This window comes from Coloeus monedula (genome assembly GCF_965178545.1).
Source record: "Coloeus monedula genome assembly, contig: HAP1_SCAFFOLD_123, whole genome shotgun sequence".
Classification (NCBI taxonomy): domain Eukaryota; kingdom Metazoa; phylum Chordata; class Aves; order Passeriformes; family Corvidae; genus Coloeus; species Coloeus monedula.
Genome location: NW_028120782.1, coordinates 53,116 through 77,777, shown reverse-complemented (window position 1 = coordinate 77,777; position 24,662 = coordinate 53,116). Strand labels below are relative to the sequence as shown.

At 47.4% G+C, this 24,662-nt stretch overlaps 1 pseudogene across 1 annotated transcript in view; it reads left to right on the top strand.

Moving 5' to 3' along the window:
• LOC309585700 (epidermal growth factor receptor kinase substrate 8-like protein 2) overlaps positions 1-23,850 on the top strand; it is a 184,746-nt pseudogene extending 160,896 nt beyond the window's left edge. Inside the window, exons 2-11 of the transcript in view lie at positions 8,401-8,475; positions 9,137-9,285; positions 9,431-9,557; positions 9,912-10,027; positions 19,647-19,758; positions 20,525-20,644; positions 21,495-21,642; positions 22,730-22,913; positions 23,320-23,452; positions 23,779-23,850. The product of the transcript in view is annotated as an epidermal growth factor receptor kinase substrate 8-like protein 2 (transcript). The remainder of the gene's footprint in view (positions 1-8,400; positions 8,476-9,136; positions 9,286-9,430; positions 9,558-9,911; positions 10,028-19,646; positions 19,759-20,524; positions 20,645-21,494; positions 21,643-22,729; positions 22,914-23,319; positions 23,453-23,778) is intronic.
• The last annotated feature ends 812 nt before the right edge of the window (positions 23,851-24,662 follow it).

The following is a 24,662-nucleotide window of genomic DNA, read 5'->3' as shown; positions in this document are numbered from 1 at the left end:
CAGCGACCTCCCCTCCCCTCCTCATCAACACAAACCCCCAAAAGCAGAGTTTGTCTCTCTCAGACCCACCTTGAGCTGTGTCCGCAGCAACAACGAGGCTGTTGAAAGCAGCAACCCCACAGCTCGGCGTCTGCAGGGCTGCACCCTCTCCATCCTACAGCCTCTCCATCTCCCCACAGCTTGGAGTGATCTGTTCTCCCAGTTTAGAGAAGGTGACACCAACCTCACTTTGGTTTGGGTACAAACTCTGAGGCAGACACTGAAGGCAAAGGAAGACGAGGCCTTGGTGGGAAGGGACCTTAAAGCCCATCCAGTGCCACCCCTGCCAAGGGCAGGGACACCTTCCACTGTCCCAGGCTGCTCCAAGCCCCAGTGTCCAGCCTGGCCTTGGACACTGCCAGGGATCCAGGGGCAGCCACAGCTGCTCTGGGCACCCTGTGCCAGGGCCTGCCCACCCTCACACGGAAAGATTTCTTCCATGTATCTACTCTGAACTGAAGTTTAAGTATCTAAGCTCAAGTTTAGTTATTGCTGAGCCTCTGCTGAAGATAACTGAGACACCATAGTAGGAGAGAAAGGAAACAGGCCTGTAGAACAAACCACAGGCGAGTAACAAACCAAAATGATGTGGCCAAGAACAATTATTGCCACAGAAAAGAAACCTCAGTCACCAAAAACTCCAGTCTATTCCTACATCCTCACCCAGGGGGACTCCAAACACGACACTGCAACTCATGCTCCTCCCAGCTCCACACACACATTGCTGGGACCTCTTGCAAGCTGCTCGAGCTCTCTCCACATGCCAAATCTGCCCATGGCAGAGGTGCTGCTTTCCTGGCTCAGCTCCCAAGACTCAACTCTCAGTATTTCCGCCCTCAATACTGTAAATTTCTGGTGATCTGGAGCAAAGATTTCTGGCTTGCTGTGTGGCTTCTCACACAGAACCTGACCCCAGGGGCTCAGTCTCACTCTCTCCGTGTTTGACACAAGTCATAAAGCAAGAACTGCAAAGACATTTCGAGGCAGTATCAGGGGCCTGAGACAGCTTTTGAGATCAAAGTTGAAATCCACTGTTTTCTTTCATTGCTGTTAAACTGTACTGGAGTCCTGGGGGCACTTTTGGGCGCCACAGTATACAAAAGATACAAAGCTGACAGCATCCAAAGAAGGGACATGGGGATGGGGAAGGGTGTGGAAGGACCATGAAAGAGCTGCTGAGGGCACTGGGTTTGTTCTGGTAGAGAAGTGTGAGGTCAGAACACATCGGGGGCTACAGCTCTGATCTCCGCTCCCTGGGACACAGACAGGACCCAGGGAGCAGCTGGAGCTGGGCCAGGGCAGGCTCAGGCTGAGATCAGGGAAAGGCTCTTCCCCCAGAGGCTGCTGGGCACTGCCCAGGCTCCCCAGGGAATGGGCACGGCCCCGAGGCTGCCAGAGCTCCAGGAGCGTTTGGACAGCGCTGCCAGGGATGCCCAGGCTGGGGCTGTTGGGGGGTCTGGGCAGGGACGGGGGTGGGACTGGGTGATCCCTGTGGGCCCCTTCCAGCTCAGGATATTCCAGGATTGTCTCACTCCCCAACAGGGGAGAGTCTGCTCTCACACAGAGCTGCACACACACTGTGCAGGAGGCAGCAAATGACAACAATTGACATTGATACATTAATAAAGCCAAGATATTAAGCAAGCCAAAAGATAAATTTTCCCTTTTGTTCCTGACCAACAAGACCTGTCCCAGTCCCAGTCCAGCCACTAAGCAACTCCAGTGTGACACAGGGACTGTCTCACACCTCGAGGCCGACACACAACAGCAGCACAGCACCGGGAGTTTAATCACGTTTCCCTCATTAGAGGAGACAATTAATGACCGCTCAGGTGCACAACCACTCCTGCAGAGCACTTCACTAGACCCCGTTTTGCAAGAACTCCCCCAGGCTGCAAAGCCCCATTTGCCAGGGACCTGAGAGAAGAATTCGGTAGTTTTAAAGGAATGTCAGGAACTAGGAATACACCTGAGTGTAGGAACCGAGAGTGCCGAGAATATTTCTCGGTTTCCATCTCGCCCGATCCATCTGTTACGGCGCAAGGCAGAGGCAGGTCCCTACCTCCCGAGCCTGGGGTCCTCCCATCAGATGAGCCATGCGCGCGGCCAGGGGCGGTCCCGGAGCTTCCATCGGGCCCTCCCGCTATCCCCATGCGGCCTGGGTTCGCGGCCGCTTCCGCGTTTGAACGGCGGCGCCTGCTGCTGACGTCATCACTCCCGCCGCTTCCATCCCGGCCTTACTTCCGCCTTCGGGAGCCCTCACTTCCACGCCTGCGCGGCGCGGCATCGGCCGCCCCTCCTCAGTGCCGGTTACCCCGGCAACGCCGCTCGCGGCTCGAGCCGCTCCTGGCCCGGCCCCGGCCCTGCCCGGGACGTCAGCCCCGGCCCCGCTGCCAGCCCAGCCCCGGCCCCGCTGCCAGCCCAGCCCCGGCCCCGCTTCCAGCCCAGCCCCGGCCCCGCTGCCAGCCCAGCCCCGGCCCCGCTTCCAGCCCCGCCCCGGCCCCGCTTCCAGCCCCGCCCCCGCTGCCAGCCCAGCCCCGGCCCCGCTTCCAGCCCCGCCCCGGCCCCGCTTCCAGCCCAGCCCCGCCCCCGCTTCCAGCCCAGCCCCGGCCCCGCTTCCAGCCCAGCCCCGCCCCGCCCCCGCTTCCAGCCCAGCCCCGGCCCCGCTTCCAGCCCCGCCCCGCTCCCGCTGCCAGCCCAGCCCCGGCCCCGCTTCCAGCCCAGCCCCGCCCCGCCCCCGCTGCCAGCCCAGCCCCGGCCCCGCTGCCAGCCCCGCCCCCGCTGCCAGCCCAGCCCCGGCCCCGCTGCCAGCCCCGCCCCGGCCCCGCTGCCAGCCCAGCCCCGGCCCCGCTTCCAGCCCAGCCCCGGCCCCGCTGCCCGGCACCAGCGCTTCCCAGGCCAGCCCGGTCCCGCCCACGGTCCCGGCCGCCCGCCCGGCACCTCCAGCCACACACGGACGCTTCAGCTGCCACGCCGATACGACCGATAAGCACAGCACCTCCAGCCAGCAGTGCAATTCGTTCGGCTACTGCAGTTCCATCCTAGGAGCTTTCGGCAGCTACACCTCCTACCAGCTCTGTGTCCACACAGCCCCCGTCTGCACCGCAGCCACAGCCGTGGACACACAGCAGAGACATTTCAACAGCTGCCGTGTCACCACGGCATGTACCCCCTATCATCACTCTGATAACACCACTCAGAGGATTATCACAACAATCACACGATGCTGAACCATGTTTCCCGTGCCATTTCAGCGAAACAAATACGATTTTATCTCCAGAACAGAAAGAGGACTTTCTCAACTATACGTGGACACCTCTTCCATCACAACAGGACCAAGCACGTGTTATTAATAGTGACGTCTCGCATCGAGACATTCCATTTCATGCACATTCTTCTCGAACTTCTCAGGGACATTCAGCTGATTTTATGGGACTTTTTCATCCTCAAATGCCTGCTCAACACTTCAGTGAGAAGGATATAGTGACCAGCACAGCTTCAGAAAGCATTCCTCTATCTTCCCAAGCTTCATCTCCTTTTTTTACAACAACCAATACAACTCCAACTTCTCATATGCCTTCTTCACAGCTTCGAAATCCACAACAGGCATCTGATCCCTCATTTTTCCACCGTCGCTTTCAGCTTTCGGATGACTTTGTTCGTCACCTTTATTTCCGACTCAGAGAACGTGCAGATTATCTGCCTCCAGAGGTTGCAGCACTGGGTCCCCACCCCTCACCCATCCCGCATGCTGGCAGTACCCTACCCAGATCCACTGCACCCTCTCCTCCAGTGTCCAGATCACAGCCACCTGCGATGGCAGGTTCAGCCACTCCTCGTTTATTTCCTTACAGTGCACAGCCGCAAATACCGACCCCTATTCCTCATCCAGGAGGGGGAGAAGAACATGGAATAATAATAAAATAAGAATTTTAAAGTTGTTTATTTTATATTAATTTTTTTTAATTTTATGAGAGAACTACATACCCCATGACATTTGAGTTTCAATTATTAATTCAGTTAAGGTTCTCTTTAAAGTTTGTTTCATCCTCTCTACCCGTCCTGAACTCTGTGGGTGCCATGGGATATGTAGTTCTCTCATAAAATAAAAAAAAAAAAAAATAAATAAAATAAACAACTTTAAAATTCTTATCCCTTAGACCCTGTGTTTCCCACCCAGCATGAAGCATACTTGCTTTCTTCTGTGTTAATGAGTTCTTTTGAATTTATAAATACTTGTATTAGCGGTGATGGCGCCCGCCCGCGGAGTGATCTCCCGGAGGGACTATTTGTGATGCGCTCCTGCCCGCGGAGGGATCAGCGCTGATGCCGCCCCGCCCGCCCAGCTGCTCTCGCTGCCTTTTCCCGCTCTCCCCTCTGCTCCCAGCGCTTCTCCTGCAAAGGGCGCGGCTTTTCCTGGGCTCTTTTCCTGCCGGGCTGCAGCGAGCGCTCCCCTCAAGGAGCAGGGGCAGCTTTGCTCGCGGCGGCAGCGATTCAACAGAGCAGGCCCGGAACAATTCCTGCTTAGCCGGGCTTTGAGCACATTCCTGAGCCAGCACCAGCAGCAGCGAGTGAGGCAGCGGCACATGAAGGAGGCTGCGGCTCTGGCCAGGCTGGGGAGGGGTTCCTCTGTAAAAGAAGAACAGGGAGAGACAAACCAGAAAGGGCAGGAAAAAAAGAAAAAGCCAAGACAAACTAAACTTTTTTTAAAAAATAATCTGGATCCAGAGGGACTTCTGGCTGGAGAACTTCCTGGGGAGCAATCCTGCCCCTCTGGGAGGCAATGCCAGGGCAACTCCAGCTGAAACCTGCACACAAACACCACAAAGATTTCAGATATTTGCAGGAAGCATCCACTTAGCAACTGCTGCTTAATAATTTATTCCCTTTCCCATTAAATGGTACATTCAGTCCACAAGACTTCAACACCTTTCTGGTAGTTTTATTTACAGTCTGCAGCGTGTTCTGTAAAACACAGGAGTGCACACAGACACGCACAAACATTTAAAGAAGTACAGTTTATTCCAAAGGAAGTCTACGCACTACTTTTTCCATAAAAATTATTAAAAATACTTTAGTTACTGTATTCTACCTAAACCAAGATACTTGAGAATTCTTCCACAAGTGATGCCCCCTCCCCACAAAGGGCACTCCGACAAGAAGAAATTCAGGAGACTGCATCACCAAATAAAATCCTAATGGCAACTGCTTCAATGCACCAGAAGAACAACGAATTCCCACTCTGCATCCAGCAATCCCTGCTCTGCAGCCTGTCTGCATCTGCTTTTGTAGGGCTTGTGGGGCTTTTGCATTCACTTCCTTCTCCAGGGCAGTTCCCACAAACAAAGAATGACTGAATTTCTGCAGACTGTCACTCGGCAATCCTGCATTTCACACATGCAAAGGGAAACACTTTCCTTTGAGCCCTTTATTTCAAGGAGTCTCTTTTTTACTGAGCATCCAGTGAGAACAGTGCCCAGTTGTGGCTGTTATTATTTCTCTGCTTTTGCTGCGTGGCAATATTATGCTGGAGCTCTGCAGAACACCCACTGCAGCCCTTGTCTCACTGGGGCACACCGAATTGACAAAAAAAAGGCACAAAGATGAAACTCCTAAAGCAGCAGCAGCCCCAAGTCACTGAGCTGCTGCTTCCCACCACCAACACTCTGTGTCTCAGCAAACACTTCCAACGCACGAGCCAAGGCCACAGGGGAGTGAAAAGCCCAGAGCCTGCGGGCAGGACAAGCACTCCATTGATCAGTAACAAACCAACACAGCTCAGCTGGATGGTGCACTTAAGACTGGACCTGGAAGCATCAGGAAAAGCCATTGGAACACAAGCTCAGCAGCACAGAATCCATTTGGCACCAGCTGATGAGATGGGAGGCTCTGTGTGGGACACGTTGTGCATTCAGCTTCAACACTGCCACAGCTCCACAGCAGCGCTGAAAAACTTCTGCTTTTAACAGTTGGAGAGGATTTTCTCAATGGAAGTGAAGCTGTCATTAACAGAGGAACAGCACACAATGCACAACATAACCTGCAATAAAAAGCTTCTGCTTTCCAGCATGTAAGCATCCAGGTTACTGGACTTCAGCTCATGGAAACGAATCTGATGATAGATTTTTTTTTAATTTTTCTTGGAACTAAAAAAGTAAAATCTTCCATAAAAGGATAAAGCACAAAAATACTCTCTCAGTACATCTCAGGAAGCCATTTAATACCTTCCATGTCCTAGGAACAACTAGGCAAAACACTTGGAAAGTGTGAGCAGTAGAAATGTTGACCATTGAATGTTTGGCAGCCGTGTGCTCCAGCCCCTGGGAGGGGCTTGTCCCCCACTCCACACCAGTCCTGCAGCTCCCCAGCTATTTCTTCTTCTTCTTCTTTGGGGGCTCATCCTCAGAGCTGCTGCTGCTGCTGCTGCTGGAGGAGCTCGGATCCGAGTCGAAGTCGGAGGAGGAGGAAGAGCTGCTGGAGGAGGAGGAGGGGGAGGAGGAGGAGTGTTGGGTGGAGTCGCGGGAGACAAGCACTCAAGGCATCATGTTCAGCAAGTCTCGATTTATTTTTCAAAACTACACTTATAGTACCTTTAATTAGCTCATACATATTGCAAAAGTCGAGCTCCTCATTGGTGGGAGCTATTCCGTGGGATCTGTAAACACGGTGGTCTTATCTTCCTCTTCCATATGGTTTCTGTCTTCTTACTTATCTGAATGCACATTCTGTTATCTATGCAACCTCTTGCTCAAGGACTCAGTGTCTGCATCTTTACTAAGCCTGCTGTGTTATCATGACCTTTGCTTTTTAGCCATTCTTCAGAAAGACTCTCAACAGAGGAGGAGCTGTCCTCACTGTCACTGTCCTCGGAGGAGGTAGAGGAGTCCTGGCTGTCAGAGGAGTCGCTGGCTGAGCTGTCACTGCTGCTGCTGCTGCTGCTGCTGGAACTGGTCACACTTTTGGACCTGGGAGAGAACAAAGAGCTGAGCACAGCCCTGCCAGAGCCCATGGCACCGTGTTCTCTGCTCTGCTGTAATTATCCAAAGATCAATTTGTTGCCTTGAAAATTTCCAGGCCTCACCACCTAAGATGAATTCCTGTGCCCTCCCTCCCTTTCCCACTCCTGGATGAGTGGATTTTGGCCATTTGAGCAACGGCAGAGTGGCCCCAGGGCATGACATAGGCCAGCAGGACTGCAGAGAGGGGCAGAGAGGGAAAGCTGGCCAGGATCTCGTTCCCAGCCCTGAGCAGGGGCTTTACTGGCCTGACTGTCCTGTACTACCTGAGCTCTGGGGACAGTGAACCAGGCTCAGTCCCTGCCTCACCACTGCAGCAGGAATTCTGTCAGTTGTGACCAAACTTGTCCAGCGAACACATCCTACAAGCTCCTTCCTGGGCAGTTATTAATAAGGAAAACCAAGAGACTGTAAACAACCTTAAAGCAGGATACCAAGCTCCAGCCTTTTCTTTGAGAAGCAAATATGGCTAATTTGTGCCTGCTCAGAATCAGAAGGAGCAGCTGATCTCCTGGCAAGAGCCCAGGGTGGAGCACGCAGCAGAGCTGGGACACTGTGGTGGGGTCCTGCCACGTTCCTCACCATGGGGCTGCCGAGTCCCTGGGAAGTGCCCGTTCACTGGGTCACCCTGCTGCCAGCAGTTGTTTCGCACTTCCCACTCCACATTAATGTTTCATCTCCGGCATTTCAAATGCTTTGCATTTCGGTAGGAGCGGGGAGCCTGTCTCCCATGGCAACAGTGCCAGGAGTCCAGGACAGGAGAAGGAGCTGAATGGGAGCACAAACTGGAGAGGTTTCTCACCACAGCTCAGCTGATTGCTGTTACTGAAACCCAGTTCTTGCAGTAAATCAATCCCAAGTGTTTGCTCCTCCATTCTGCCACAGCTCACCTCAAATACCACTGGATTTGGAGCCTTTCAGTGGCCAGGGCAGCTCCGGGTGCCCCAGGCAAGACCTTGGTGGAGACTTTCCCTTGTCAGCAGTTTGCCAGGGGACCCTCAGAACACCTATCCTGTTGTTTTCATCCATGGAACTAGTGGGATTCTCAACCCTGCAAGAGGCAGAAGCACCAGCAATCCTGGCCCTTCCTCACTAGGACTTTCAAAATAAGCCAAGGTGTTCTGTGTCTGTTCAAATTAGCTTTAAAGGCACTGATTTAACAGAGAGGGTATTCCCCCCCGCCTGAAATTCACTGGGAATTAGAAATGGACACAAAATAAAAATGAATGATTCCTACTCCTCCATCCCTTACTCTTCTCATCAGTCCACAACACTCGCCCCATGTGACAGAAAAGAGAAGGCACACTCAGGTTAGGGTTAAACTGTGTTTACGTTCTCTTTTCAGGCCAAACTAAGGAAGCACATCCAAAACCCCCGTGCTTCAGAGTTGGTGCATTTCCTCTTCAGGCCGCTGGAACTGGTAAATCTTATTCCCAGGTCTCACTGGGAACTCCTTTTATTTCTAGTTCACACTTACAAGTAGATAGATTGTGCAACAGGGTTGGAAAACTGCTCATACCTGGCCACAGCTTTCTCAGGAACTTCCAGAAGTGATGCCGGTTGTTCCTGGCCTCTGATCCGGTTTGAAGCTTGAAGTAAATACAGGAATCCCAGCAAATATGAATCCTTCCACCGGGTCAATAAGGCATTACTGTGAACAAAAGGGGCAGCCAGCTGGAATCCCCACTGGGAATCTGTCTGGTCTCACCTTCAGGCAAATACGGTTCAGTATTTGCACTGAAAATGCTTGGAAGCAGAAATCCCAACTTGGAAAAGGAGCCACAAAGGAATAGCAAGATACTTTCCATTTTTTGAAGTGTCAGCTTCTGACACTTCACTCGTCTGTAACAACAGCTCATTTGTAGATCAGCTCTTCCTTTGACTCCAATCCAAAAAAATCTCATGTTCCCTTGAACTGTCCAGTCTCCTTCAAAGACTTAGGTTGATGTTTCTTGCAGTGACTGTGCTGATCCAAGGATCAGCTTTGTCTTCGCTTCCTGCTCATCTGTGTGTCCCTGGTTTGACATTTTGACCGTTTCCTGCAAGTTCTCTTCTCTTTGTGTGGTTTGTGTGTGACCCAGATCATCAACAGCTGCGGTGGCCCCGAGCTGGCCCCGTCTGTCCTCAGCCCACTGCTTTCTAAAGACACCACCGATTTCCTGAGAGGACACCTGACACCCAAAGAGATAAACCTCTGGGATTCCCTGGGGGAGACATGGACCAGATCCAGGTAAGGACAGAGCTGCCATCTCCCCAGGCTCCCCATGCAGACGGGATGCTTGGATTCCCTGATGCTCCTGCTTCTTCTTTCAGGGGATGCCCTGAAAGACACATTCTTCGTGAATGTCACCTCATATTCCCATTTTCTGTCCTAGAGCCGAGTGGCCCCGAGACACGAACATCCCCACCTACATCCCCAAATTCCACAACGGCTGGGAACCACCCACAGAAATCTTCCGTGGAGCTCCCTGGGAAATAGACATTGGACACTTGCAAGAGGAAGGTTAGTCCTGTGTCCCTGTCTCTTCACTCTCCCTCCCCCTTTTCCGGAGAAATGGAGCTGCAGGGGTAGTGGTGGCATGCAACAAGTAGTTGGCTCAAAACTCAGTTGGATCCGGTTGCCCCAGTTAAATACAGAAAGCAAATGAGGCTGGAAAAGGGCAGCAATAATGAGCCTCTCCCAATCCAAGGCAACAGCACCCTACAGCGTAACTGAGCTCCAGGGACACAGGCTTCCCTGGAGAACACCTTGACCAAAATCTGCCAGACCATGACTCATCTACCACTATCCCTCTCCTTTTCTCCGATCAGCTTTCCCCTTTCCTGGTAACACTGACTCCATGTCTGCCTTTCCAGCTCTCCTCAGCCAATGGATATCCTTACTGGAACTCCTCACTCAAGCGTGGTCAGACGGCTGAGCAGACACAGGTCGGGGATGCCTTCAAACAGAACATCACTCCACATGGAAATAGGTAATGGATCCGCACGCCCGGAGCTTTGGCTCCCGCCTCGGAACCTCATGAACGCACACGGACACGTACAGTGACACTGGGACGTTTGGGCATCCTGGAGACAACTCCCTGCCACTGTTAATAACCACCAAGGGAAGACAAAGATCAGCTGAGGGGTTATTCCCATAAGCACTGTCTGCTGTTTAACCCCCAGCAGCTCTGCAAGGAAAGGAATCGCAGGTGTTTTCCACCGCAGGAGGCAAAAATATTGACTGACTTCATCAGTCCATCCATAGGTCTTGTTTCCCAACATCAGCCCAGCAAAGTGACCTTAAGGATCAGGTGCCAAAGATGCTGCACTGCGCTTTGGCTCTCCATGTGTGTAGAGATGCTGGAATCATGGAATCACAGAAGGGATTGGGTGGGAAGGGACCTTAAAGATTATCCCGTTCCAACCCCCTGCCATGGCCAGAGACACCTTTCACTATCCCAGGTTGCTTCAAGCTCTGTCCAGCCTGGCCTTGGACACTGCCAGGGATCCAGGGGCAGCCACAGCTTCTCTGGGCAACCTGTGCCAGGGCCTCAGCACCTTCACAGGGAAGGATTTCTTCCCAATATCCCATCTAAACCCACCCTCTGGCAGCGGGAAGCCATTCCTCCTTGTCCTTTCACTCCAGGCTCTTCAAGTCCCTCTCCAGCTCTCTTGGGGCGCCTTTAGGCACTGGAAAAGGCTCTAAGGGCTCTCCAGAGCCTCCTCTTCTCCAGGCTGAACATTCCCAGCCCTCCCAGCCCATCTGTGTAATGCTCTAGCTCTTGGACACTTCCTGGCCCTTCCTGTCTGATATTGCGCTGGTTTATTAAAGGAAATTCTGACTCTTTCTGCTATCTCTGTGTATTTATCTCCAAAGGACTGTGAGTACGGAAGAGTCATCCCCTATGTTCCTCAGCTCTTCTTTGGGGAACTCACCTATAAATGGAACTGCAGAAATGGGGAGGGAGGAAAAGGAAACAGGATGTGAATCGAGCACCTGCATAGTGACCACAGATGTCCACTGCTAGACAGACACTGATGTCAGGCAGATCATGCCCTCCAAATAGTGCTCAGAAAGAGAACAAGTTTGGGATTTCTGAAACTGCTCTGAATTGGATTTGCTTAAACAGATGTCATTAGTAAAAGCAATCAAAGAAAGAGTTTTGATCCCTCTTCCAAGCTGATGCCACTTATCATGTATCTTCCCTGCATTCTTCTAGGGAAGCTGTTTTTGATGTTGTCCTGTCCTTCTTTTTATAAGGGAGCAAAAATACTTTATTAAGTATTACTCTTTCAGTTTTGTTTCCTCTCCTCTTCTGAGATACAGTAAAGTGAACATTCAGCAGAATAGTTTTGTATTTTTTGAACACAATTCTTCTTTTATCCAACTGAGGCCCTTCTGTGATCATGAAAAAACAGAAACTGTTGTGAACTACAGTTTACACTCATAAGAGGTTGACATGGGTCAGTTCTCCAAGGTTATTCTTAGTTCAACTGCTGTGTAAACTGTTGATGTCACTGACTGGAGGCTGCTCTTCAGGACATTATAGATATGATAATTATATGACAGAAAATGCAACATATAGTTGAATCTGACCTTCAAGTTCACTAGCTTAAAAAAGGAAAAAAATGTCTGTAAGAAATTTGCTGCTTTTCCCATTACTAAGATGTAATAAATGCCTTCAAGTTTATACTCAGTCGACAGCATATACACATGGACAGCAGTGCCCATCCATCCAAATGTACCCCAAGCTAGGGTACATTTTAAGTCTCAATGATCACTGCCTCCAGAAAGCATTTTTGAGACAAAACAGGCAAAGTCTTTTGCATATCTAGACAATCATCCAATACTAGGATCTTCACTCTCACATAAACACTTCATGTTTTTCCACAGAGGAATCTGAGATAGATTTTTCTGAGAAATAACAAACCACCAAAAATTAATAAATGACAAACAAGGGAAAAGCACCACTTCCTCACTCAGCACATTTTCCTTGATTTTCATTAAGCATTCAGATTTACAGATGCTGATATTGCCACAAGAGCAGTTTTTTTCTGGTTTAACTTCCTCTTCCAGTAGAGCAAGCACAGCTGCAAAATGCAAGCTCACTTCTAGGCTCTCTTACACATCACCAGTTTACCACATTCCAACCAGTCACAGCTGTGCAACACCCCGTCAGGGTACTGGGATTACTGCAGTGCCACAGACAGTTTAAGTGAGGCTCATGGAGCTGTACAATTTTAACTATGTTTTATATGTATAATTAAATGATGCATGACATGGAAATAAGCCAGCTGTACTGAAACTGAACAAACTAACTGCTCTGATGCAACAGTTAAGCATCTCATCAGTTCTAAAATGAAACAGGTTTAAAGCAAAAACAATATAGAGAACAGAATGCTTGACACTGTTAAATAGCATGGTCAAAGGATAATTTTTGAACATTAAGGAAATGCATTCACCCAGTCAAATTTTCAAAAGAATTCCTGGCACCAAAATGTTCTCTGTTTGCTTTTTCACCATGTTTTAAGAATGGATCACTCTGGGGGAAGAAAATCCTGTGCGCAAAACACTGCGTGAAACTAAACAATCCTTAAACATGGCTAATTTCCATGTGGAGCTGATGATTTAGCACTGTCATCCTTCAGCAGAGGAGAAAGAACTACCTGTCTTTAGTTTATTTAGGTAAGATGAAAAAAGTGAGGAGCGTGAATTTGATCTTGCTTCAATTTACTTCAGTGGAAAAACTCTTGCCATGACTTCAGTGAGAATGAGACTGCATCTTAATTCATTCTATATGGAGAAAAACAAATCAGCTGAGAATAATGCTTTTGTTTATTAGATGTAAATTACTACCATAGTCGTTTTTAACAGTGCTAAGTAAATCCTGCTTTAAAAGCCAAACGTTGCCTTCAGTCCTGCTTATTCCTCTGTACTGTGTCACAATGCAGGATTCCTGGTCCTCTGACCAAGTCACCGCTGTCACAGTAAGCATGGCTTGCTCTGGGGAATGGCCACATTCCCAGTAAGCATGGCTTGCTCTGGGGAATGGCCACATTCCCACACGGGAATGATAGATGTTTGTGGATGTCACTGGTGACAATGTCCAAATCTGGGCTAGGGCATGCCCCCCAGCCAAGAAACTAGGGTGCACACTTTTGTAATATAAATGCATTCACTGAGAACACAGACTACACTTACTAAAATGTCCATGAAAAGCAGCCAAGTAAATCAAATCAATAGGGTTAAATTTGCAATTAGGATTCTCTCTTTCGGCAGAAAATTTTAGGATAGCCACAAATTGAGAAAAATTTGCTTTTTTTTCTTCTTTTTCTCAGAAGGCAATCAACCTTCTGGTCTGGCTATTCTTTACTTCTCCCTATGAAGTAAAATCTAAAAAGACACACACACGATATTTATGGAAGGACCTCCCAATGAATTAGGAAAAATTATTACTCAGAAGATCAAACAGAAACAAGACTGTCTACACTGTATGAATTAAACATACATGAATTAGGACACTGAGCCTTCCATTCTTTAGTAACAGAACTGATGCTGTCCTGAAAATGACATTAATGAATTACACTGGTATATGAAAACCTTCTGCATCTGCTCTAGAGGTTGGAATGAGGATGTTAAATGAGGCAGCAGACAACAAGGACGTGCTGCTTAGGGAAGCTGAATATCACTTCTGTGCTTGTGGAGTTCTGCAGTTTGGATGAAGGTCACAGGTTATCTCCAGCTACATGAAAATGAGTGATAAATACACACTGTTGGTCTTAGACTGAAAGCAGTACTAGGCAAAGAGAGTCAAAATATGGAATATTACTCAAAATCATCCCCTGGTTTTCTAAAGATCATAATCTTCTATTAGAAGACAGTTTGTTACCTTCTCCTAATATTAAAGCTGTAATAGTAAAAGCACCTCAATCTTGTAGAAGTATCTAAGATACACAGAATAAGTAAGGTATATGGAGTGAGAGCACCCTAAAAACATCACAAGAGGAGTGACAATTTCTGGGATAGTAATGACATGAACGAGTATCTAAACGTTAAGTCTGAGTGAATAAGAGAATTTTTCAACTAATGGATCAGGGAAAATGTGAAAGGATGAGATATGTGATTAAAGATCATAGTGTATTCGGTTAACACAGGTGGAAAATATATGACTTTGATTCTGTACTACAACATATTTTAATTGATTTGTGTGTAGTTTTAGTTTTATACATGCACAATTTTTTAGAACACATCTTTAGACTGGGACAAACAATAAAGGAAATCCATTGTATGACTTTACATTGATCCCAACATCACTCACTGGAATATCTTAACATTTCCTGCACAGATTCCCATTCGTTAAGATGACAACCTTGAGAAGAAGGAAACCTATAACTGCCATTCAGAGAAGGTCTAAAATTTCAATTGCTGTTTGAACACAAAGGAGCTTTGACATGCTGTGGTTTATTGAAGCACTCCTGCAGTTATAGACACATCTTTAACCACCCTACCCTCTCCCTCTTCCTCCATCCAGCACTGATTGATGCAACTGGGAGATTCAGTAACTGCAGAGCAAAGTCCCGCTTACTTCCAGCTCTCCTGCCCCAGCAAATGCTCAGCTCTTCTGGGAAGATGGAGCTATGCCATAAGCACATTGCACCTGAAAGGAGATGAAACCTTCCCTTCAAAGACACATGTGACCAGGTTTTTGGAACTGCCTGATGTGGCCAGTTCTCATCTGTTTTCCATAAAGAAGGAAAAGAGCCCTGTATTCTCCTCTTCATGATAGTTCAAGTATGAATTCCAAAGAACAGAGATGCCAGGACTTGTCAGTGACATGACTAACAATTTTATGAGAACTGGCAAAACAGTTCATTTCTCCTACATCTTATTCTCAGAAACCTTGGAATTGTTTTGTCTGAAAGATTTGGGGGGAGGAAGGTGGGCTTAATTCTCACAACTATATTAAATATTCAGTACATCTGATATTCTGTTGTCAACATGCAAAATATAGTTTAATTATGATAAGCTATACTGGAATCATTTACAATACATAAATGTGAAAAAACAGCATTAAATTATTTCTTGTTCCATGTGGAAAAATATACACCTTCCAACCCCCCAAGAAAGTAAGACAAGGCACAATAAATTCTGGTAATTCTCTTTCTTCTGACTTTTCAGTTCCATCACAGCTCTCAAAACTAAGATTTACGTGCTGTTTTGCATCTGTATCTGTTGTTGATTTTCCCCCCCTACAGGGATATAGGTGAATAAGTTTGGACAGGAAACGGTATCCCTCAAGCCAAACTGAAAGGTTTATAAAGTTGCTAAGAAAAGTTTGGGTCAGGGCCTAAATATCAATCATCTGCTCACTGTCTTTTTAAACGAGCTCAGGCATTTTCCCAACTGTTCCCAGCAGGTCTCTGCCACTATTTTAAACTAAGATTTCAGCCATTTTTTTTCCCCTGTGTTGACCTCACTAATTTTTCTTTCTCCCCCTCTTTACCTGCCAAAGGCATCCATCAGGATTTTGCCAAAGGCTATCTGCTTTTGAAGTTGAGAGGGATTCACTAATCGTGAGTGTCAAATCCACAGTAAATGCCATGGCCATATGGTATATGCTGCTTTTGGGAATTAGCTCAAAAGGCCTAGCTGTGAGAAGGCTGGCTGTATGTCAGGAGGGTTTTACTGCTAACTTTCATAACTCATGTCAGCTCTTTCAGTTTCTGTATGCATTGGCTTCAGGGAGTGCAACTGTTCCCTGAATGTATAAAAATGTTGTCAAGATCCCTTGATCTTGCTTCCTCTGTCTCTCTCGCACAAACACATCCAAACACATTTATATACACAGTGGAATAGCATGCACAGTGGCATGCAAATCTAGCAAAAGAGAAGCTTGTAAATAAATAGCATGTCATTCTGCTTACTCAATACATTTCTCTGGGTGTTAAACTCATGATAAACATATCATAAGCCCCGATGAAGGCTCTACAGCCTGTCCCATCACACCATCCTGAGTGTAACTCTGCAATGCATAGGAAGACATAAGTTTGAAAAACAGAGCAGAAATAGCTCCCCTAAGGGCAAGGGGCTGACATAGCTGAAACATAACTAACTGGAGAGCATTTGTTTTCACTAAAGAAGGAAGTGTCAGTGACACATCTCTGTGCCTGTGGAGGTGTACTGTACATGCAAAGCAAAAAGAAATCCACCTTCTTTAAAAAATTGGCCATTAATACATAAATATGTCTGTGTTGAAATCCCTCAGACGGTACCATTCTTAACAAGAACTACACACAAGACTAAGAAATTCTGCAGAGAATCACGCTTTTGTGATCCAAAGAGGCAAGGAGAAAGAAAACCACATATGAAGAGTTTAACATACCCACTTAGTGATAGAAAAAGAATTATTACAAAAATAAATGTCAGTCCCCTTGAAACACTTGAGTCAGCGCTCTCAACTTTCTCTGATGCTGTAGGAAGGTGTGAATGTCCTCCATGTGTCACATCATCCGCACCAGCCACACAGGAATGTCTCCAATGCACCTCAGAGCCTTTCAAGGACCACTCCCCTCTAATTTATGTATAGTCTGTTAACATCCTCTTGGAGCAAACAGAAATAATACTTTTAAAAGACATTTATACTTCAGAAACATGTGCCCCGACACAACAAAAAACCCAGATTTTAATACTGCCCCGAGGCAGAATTCATCCATCTTTAAGGCTTCTATTATGTATTTCCTGGTTAGTAATACAAAAAGAACTGCTGGCAGTATCACATCGAAACCAAAGTGGCAGAATCAGAAAAACTACTGAAAAGTTTACCTTTATAGGAAAGCTTCAGTCTTGGGATATTTTGTTTTGACGTTCCAGTGACTGGAAGGAACAGCATCGCTAAAGACAGCAGGCTGCAGGCATGTGGCACTTGCAAAGCTCTCATTCTGCTCTCCTCTTCTGTATCTTCTTTTGTACTATGGTGAAATATCTCCCCACTTTTCAAACAATCCAAGTTTTATCTGGAAGAAAAAAAGAAAACATCTGTAGATCTGCTTTACTGCATAAGCAACAATTCTGTAAGCAAGCCAGACCTATTTCTAAAGAGCACCTCAGTTAATTTCTTTGCTACGAAAGTATTTTTCCTCTAGTACAAGTAAATATGTTTTGTTTCTTTAATACTAAATTTACACATTTTGACATTGGAAAAATATGTAAACTTTTCAGACACCAATGTCTAGCCTAGCTAACGTTTAAGCACAAATTAAATTAATGCAGTATCCATAAAAAGAACATTTGACATTCAAAAGTGACCATGCAACTTGATAGTTAATACCAGTCCATTGGATATCTTACATGTTTTATAACTCTTTTTGTCTCAGTACAACAGCTATTGTGTGTTTATGCTATGACTAGAATGAACTGTAATGTCTCAGATGCCATGGGGGTACAAGCTGAGTTAACAGTGAGTACTTACCCATCAAAAACTAAACTAAGAAAACTGGAAAGAGCAAGCAGTTGTGTTTAGTTTTAATAGAGAAAAAAGTCAAAGCGGATGATGGATTTAAAAGTGCTTTCAGTATGATATTTCCAGCAGAACAACTGCCTCAACTCATCCACCAAAATGTCCCATAAACTTTAATGAGTGTTTCAGGCTGGGGTCAATAGGCTGATATGGGATTTTGTTAGCACAGTGTGCAACTAAGCCAGCTTTGCAACACTTTTCACTTAGTAAGAATCATTCATATTCCATAAATCTTGAAGTGTTTTACAACTGAAAGCAATTATCACTGCCCTTATTTTCCCTATGCAAAAACGGAACCATAAAGCTGCAGTGAACCTATTTCCTCAAGGTCACACAGCAAGCACAGTAGTTGAAAAGAAAACAGCAACAGCAGTCCTGCTGTCCTTTGTACCCAGCTATCAAGGATCCCTTTTGCCCAATAACTCGACTTTTGCACATGAAATTATTTGAAATGGCATCTTGAGTTCTGAAGGCAAAACTTCATGGTTAATAAATCACAGAGATCAGAGTATGAAAATATTTGTGAGACCAGATCCTTCCCCCTGCAAGTGCCTGATGCTAGAGGTCAAGGGAGATGGCTGGTGAAATGACAAATGTCAGTGTTTGAGTAATGCTGTAAAACCAAGGAGTAAGGAAATGTTATGGTTAGTCAAGAGATTAATGGCTCATGATGTGCCATGAAAATTCTTTTCTGAAAGGTACTGGAGCTGCCTGATTAAAAGAGCAATCCTAGTGCCCACATCAGCCAGCACTTGCACAGACACCAAAGGAGAGGTTCCTTGCAAGTCCATGAGAGATGCAGCACAGCTTGTGGCCCCTGAGCCTTTCCACTGGTCTGTTATTTGAACTCCTGCAGCACTGGGTCTTGCAATTCTGTGAGCTACAGCAGCACCCAGAACCAATTCGGCACCTCCTGATACAGGCAGTTCATCCTTCCTGGCATGAAAGGATGGAAACAGAATCCCTTCCGTTCTCTCTGACACAGGAAATCTTTCTCAGATGAAACTTGGGCTTTCTGAGCCTCCAGACTTTCGCTCAATAGCAAAAGACAAGGAAGTGTGCAAGAAGAGCATGATGGTGAAAAAGAGGGAAACAATTCGTAAAATCCCCAAAGCATAATTCCTATTGCAGAACACTAAGCTTCTTCCTTCTCAGTCCCCTCTTCAATACTCATATTCAGTGTCTGAATGCACTACTCTTGGCCAAGTGTGAGTACATGTTCACGAAATGACATGGAGAGAAAACAGACAAACATGAAATGCCTGTTTCATCTTTCTCTTCCCTTTATTACAGTATCAGATCCTAAGAGAACACCCTTACTTCTTCTGTGCCAACACATCTATCTGAGGGTGGACCACGAAGGACTAAAGTGGATTAGACTATCCCAGGGTTAAATCGCCTTGAAGAAATTTATTTAGAGGTGAAAAAGGGGAAAAGAAGGAGAGGGGACGAGGGGGAAGAATATATGAAGATGAGACACCAGCCCTGTTCATCTTCAGCAGGATGATAGTGACAAACCATACTTCAAAAAGAAGCAATTAAGAGGGAGCCAGTCTCACTGCAAGTATGTTGAGAAGTCACGGCCCGAAGGTCTGGGCCTCAGCCAACAGGGAACTCACCAAAGGATATGGGGCTCATTTTCTTGAGGCAAATTACTGTGAAGAATCAGGACTAAATTTGACTAAAAAAACAGTTGCATCAATGCACTGTCATTTGCTGAATTGATTGAGAATCAGCACCAAACTCCGCCCTTCGGCCATAGCTCACAACCTCACTTTTTCATGTAGGCTTTTTTTGCTAATGGGAACCTTCCTTTTTTCTTGGTTGGGTTTTTTTTCCCCTTTCCCCTTTTATTTGAATAATGTCTGTGAAAAACCATTTGCTTTCACGAGGCGGTTAGTTTACACTGGAGGCAGCAGCTCTGTGAGCTCGAGCCAACCCTGTCCTGTCTTTAGATTCATTGCAATCTGGCCACATTGTCACATATATTTTTAGTTTATGATGATCCTCTAATACAATTCCAGCTTCCACACAGAGTCCTTCCAACAGTCTAGCTCAGGTTAATGAACTTCAGGCCACTTCTCTTCTGCAGGAATTTCGAGGCCCAGGGGGTGGCTGTGCCCAAGAGATTTGCCAAAATCCGCTACGATTTCACCGCGCGAAACGCCAATGAGCTCTCGGTGCTGAAGGATGAAATCCTGGAGGTACGTGACCGTTCCTGGAAAAGGTGTGTCCCCCAGGGGCAGGAGAGAGCTCGGGATAGCAACAAGCACCAACTCCATTTTCCCTGGTGGTATCTCAGCAGTGACACAAAGCTTTGCTCAAACCCAAAGCTGGAGCAGGCTGCCTGTGCTGTGTTGTGTCATTTCCTCAGCTCAAAGACATCGGTCCCATTTTAACCACAGTGAGGAGGGAGGACAACAACTCGCTCTAGAGCCCTGCTCATCCCCCGCTGGGTCGGTTCCTTATCACCACTTCCTCCTCCACGAGGATTTGTTTTCTCTGAAAAGCACCTTTCTCATAACCTTTCTCTTACTGCAGCACTGTTGGCAGCTGGACAAGGTGGGACGTGACTTGGGCTGACACTGATCTGTGACCTGAGGAAAAGGTTTCTCTGCAAAATGTGGCTTTTTATTTATTTAATTATTTATTTTAATGCAAAAAGACATCAGAAACTCAGTCATTAGGAAAAAAAGGTCTGGAGAAACAGGGACATTATGTAGGAACTATGAGTTCTTCAGCACGCAGAGGTGCTCTCCTGTTCATCCTTACGATAAATTCTGATGCTTTCCAGGAAAAGTTTCAGTCCTGGATTGCATCTGAGAGCAACAGATCTGATTAGAGCTCCTGGCCTCAGTGATGTCCTTCTGGCAACTTCACCTTTCGGATGGTTCGGCCCCGCTATATCCTGGTTGTTTATGCCTGAAATCCCATTTTCCCACAGCAGATTTATTTTTGTCCCTCTCTCAGGTGTTGGAAGATAATAAGCAGTGGTGGAAGTTGCTCAACCGGAGTGGGCAGGCCGGTTATGTTCCATACAATATCCTGGATGTGGTGAAACTGGAAGAGCTCAAACAGGTCTGTAGTCAGGTAATACCTGACTGGTATCAGCTGCAGGGCACAATCTGCCTCTGGGAATAATGTTGTCATTAGACCTCCCTGATTTCTTAGGATACTATGCACCAATCAGGACAGACCTTCAGAAGTAGACAAAGCCAGGAGATTCCTGAGTCTCCTATGATAAAACTCACATTTTGCTACGATCGTCTTCCCAAATAAGGCCTATCCTTCCTATTTGTGCACCAGCCTCCTGCTTTCCATATTTTTCCACATCAAGATTTTTCTTGGGGGTTAAATTAAAGATGGACACTTCCCTCAGCCAGTTCAGTTCAGCACCAGGAACACGTTACTGGAGTGGAGGCAGATGGAAACACCATCTAAGTGAGAATTAACTGAATACTGCAACTTGCACTGCAGAAATGTGGAGCTGGAGTGTTCTAAACACCCTAGGGAAGCATGGAATTGCTTCCCCATTTTGGTATTGCAGCGTTTGGGCAAAGCCTAAGGCGGCCCAGCAGGCTTCTGGATAAATCCCTGCTAGTTTAATCAAAACGTCAAAAAACTTTCCAGTCCGCTCCAGGCCCTTGGCAGTGGTCCCGCTTCACATCCCAGCTACGGAGCAGTGAGGCTCTGCCTTCCAATGAGATCGAACACGTTTGGCACAACTAGGAATTCCCTTGCGCAAACTTCAGACTTTGCTTTGGGTTCTTCATTCCCAGAAATTAACTTCTTCCATGCAGCTCCACCTGAGGTCTCCCCAGCCCCACATCAGCACAAGGAGAACACGGCAGTTTGTCCCTCCGTGGGTGTGAGGCAGAAAGCTTAAGAAAATTAAAAACGACCAAAAAAAATTCTTACTTTTCTTTCCCTTTCTAACCAGTCTAACCAGAGGTACAAAGGAGACCTGAGCCCCAGGGGCTATGGCCCATCCAGCCCAACCCACAAGCTGCCTGCCAGCTACGCCGGGGATAAGTGGGGCAGTGAGATGTTGTCGCGCCACTCTGCACAGGACGCCAAAGAACGCACGTGTGTGTCCCACTCTGGGCTCCCCTGGGTTTGGGCGCTCGGGGGACCAGACCTGCCCAAGGGGCTCCCCTGCACCTTTTACTGATCACAGCAATGGAGCAGCACTGTGTCTGGAGGCCATTCCAGGCAGGACAAGAGCCAAGAGAGCAGCCCTGGGGCTTGTGACACCGCCGGGGCTCTCGGGCGGCCCGGGCCGAGCAGGGCAATAAGTGATCACCCCATGCCTCCTTCCTCCAGTTCTAACTTCCTCCTCCTCCTCCCAAGGAGAGAGTTTCCTTTCTCTTCCAAAATGTTTAAGTGTGTCTAAGGAACAGCTCAGGTCAATCCCTTTCTCTCACTTCCTTTTGCTCATCTCCCGGCACACACACAGTGCCCGCCTGGCCGCTTCCTTCATGTGGTTCCACAGAGTTCCCGGCCAAACAGGAGATCCGCATCACTCCCTCACCCTGCACATGCTGTGGGGCTCACAGAGCAGGAGAGAGATCAGGGGCCCTGCTCACCTCACCCCTTATCCCACCCTGTCCACTCCTGGAAGCAGGAGCCCTTCTGGGACGACAGGAAGCCCCACAATACAAGGACACAAATCTGTTCGTATCACTGAGTTATTCTCCACAGTCTTCAGGAGTTTCATGGGGAAAGCGATACTGGATGAAGAGTCACTGGAGTTTTCACAGAAGCACAGGATGCCCTGGGCTGGAAGGGACCTTCAAGCTCATCCCATCATGAGTGTGTTGCTCATTCCCAGTTTGTGCTTCCTGCCGCTTCTGTTCTGTTGCGGAGCAAAACCTGGAGCTCTGCGATCAGCAAATTAGTGACTAGAAGCAGCAGAGAGGACTGAAAAGGTCTCAATTCCAAACCTCCAATTGTAGATTCTCACAGAACTGTGCTTCCACATCAGGCAACAGCCAAGGGGTGATGGGAGCAAAATAAATGGCAACACAGGGGCACAGGAAAATGGGAATCACTTTTCTGGGCTGAATTTAAATAAGAATGTTGAGCCACATCCCCATTTGCCTTACAGTTTCCCCACAAACATTTAATGGCATTTTTGACTGAAGACTTGCTTTCATTCCCTACTTGTTTCTACAGAACTTATTCACCAAACGGATGAGCTGAACGACGAGCTGCTAAAGAAGATCACAAACAATAAAATTCAGCCTCCCCACAGGAATTTCAAAGTGGAAAAGCCTCAGCAAGTTTTCGTGCCCCTCACCTTTGAATCCAGCACTGAAGAAGTCAAAGCCTGGCTGGAGGCCAAGTCATTCAGCAAAGAGTAAGATTTGCCCTATTGCCACGTGCAATGCTCGTCCTTCCCTGGAGAAGGAGCGGGGGAGGCCACCGGCACCATCTCACCTGGGACAAGCCACTTGGATTTACTTACAGAGCCTGTGTTGCAAATTAGATTTCAACCCTGTTCAATCCAGGCTCTATAACCAGAATGTTCAGAGCCCAAAGTCACTCCCTTTCTCTGGTATAAATATTTTCTTGGAGATAAACAGTTAACTAACTAAATCCAAGGCCTGAAATGCTACTGGAATTGCAGCTGCCACCTTGGAACAGCCCCAGGGCCCCGTGATATGGTCCCACTGCAGCTCCTGGCCTCCCATCTCCAACTCCTCACCTCTGGCACGAGGCCACGTGCAGCACAATCGTCACCTCCCTACTTTGTGTCTCCCCAGGACCGTGGAACACCTGGGCATCCTCACTGGAGCTCAGCTCTTCTCCCTCAACAGAGAGGAGCTGAAGAAGGTGTGCGGTGATGAGGGAAATAGAGTCTACAGCAAGATCACAGTGGAGAAAAACCAGCTGGAGGTAAGCATTTTTCTGGATAATTCCTGCTGGAATGGGGGCTGTACCAGCAGCGTCAGATAGCTCATTAAACAGGCATTTTAAAAAATACAATTGTGGGGAAAAAAAATGCAACCAAACCTACACCAGCAATAAAACACACGTAAAAATTCCGAAGTGTCTTTTGAGCAAATCTGTAAGATCCCCCTGTTTCCACTAATTAATCTGCTTTTTACTGATATCACTTATCTCTGTGAAACTAGCTCTACTTTTACAGCATTAATTAAATACTGTCACTTAACTGCAGCTTGAAGTTCAAATCCAAACTGCCTGTTTTGTTTCCATTCCAGAAAAGCAGAGGGGAGTCGGAGCTCCAAGAAATCACGAAGCGCCGCCAGGAAAGGATTGATTCTGCAAATTAAAGTCTCTCTGCTTTATTTCAGCTCTTAGCCCTAAGTAGTGCAGAAAAAAAGGGAATGAAAGCAATGATTCCTGGCCCAGGCCAGATGCAGCAGAGCTCCCCTTGGGGTCCAGCTGCCATCAGAGTGACAATTCCTTGAACACTGTTGGGAAGGGTTGACAATAAGACCATGTCCCACTGGGAAAGGTGTTTTAATTTTGCATGAAGTATTTTTTTTATAACTATATATTTTATACTGAAATTTTCCGTGCATGCGATCAGAGCAGGATTCACACGGGGCTGGATGTACAAGGGCTGGCTTCAAGCAAAAAAAGACCCCCAAAGCTTTTCTCCGAGGGCTGTCCCCTGCTCCCCACTCTCCCCTGGCAGAGCAGGCGTGGCACACAGCACAAGAGAGGCCAGCCTCAAGGCTTGGAGCCTGGACCAGAGGAATAAGGCTTTAGAACCCTGCAATGGTTTGGGTTTAAGGAAAGGACATTAAAGCTCATCCCATTCCACCCCCCTGCCATGGGCAGGAATGCCTGTCACAAGCCCAAGTTGTTCCAAATCTTGTCCAACCTGGCCTCGGACACTTCCAGGAATGGTGAGTCATGACCTCTCTGGGCAACCTAACCCTTTCTATTTCCATTTCCATTTCCTCCTCAGTGCAGGTGTCCCCTGCAGCCCACGAGCACAGGGCCGGTGACAACTGCCTGTCCTTGTCCTGTCCCCCTGTGCCCCCTCGTTGGACAAGGCTAGAATGGCAACACACATTCCCAAAGTCTGGCTGCTTCCTTAAATCCATGGACCAGCTAGTGCTATCTCTGAACAGCT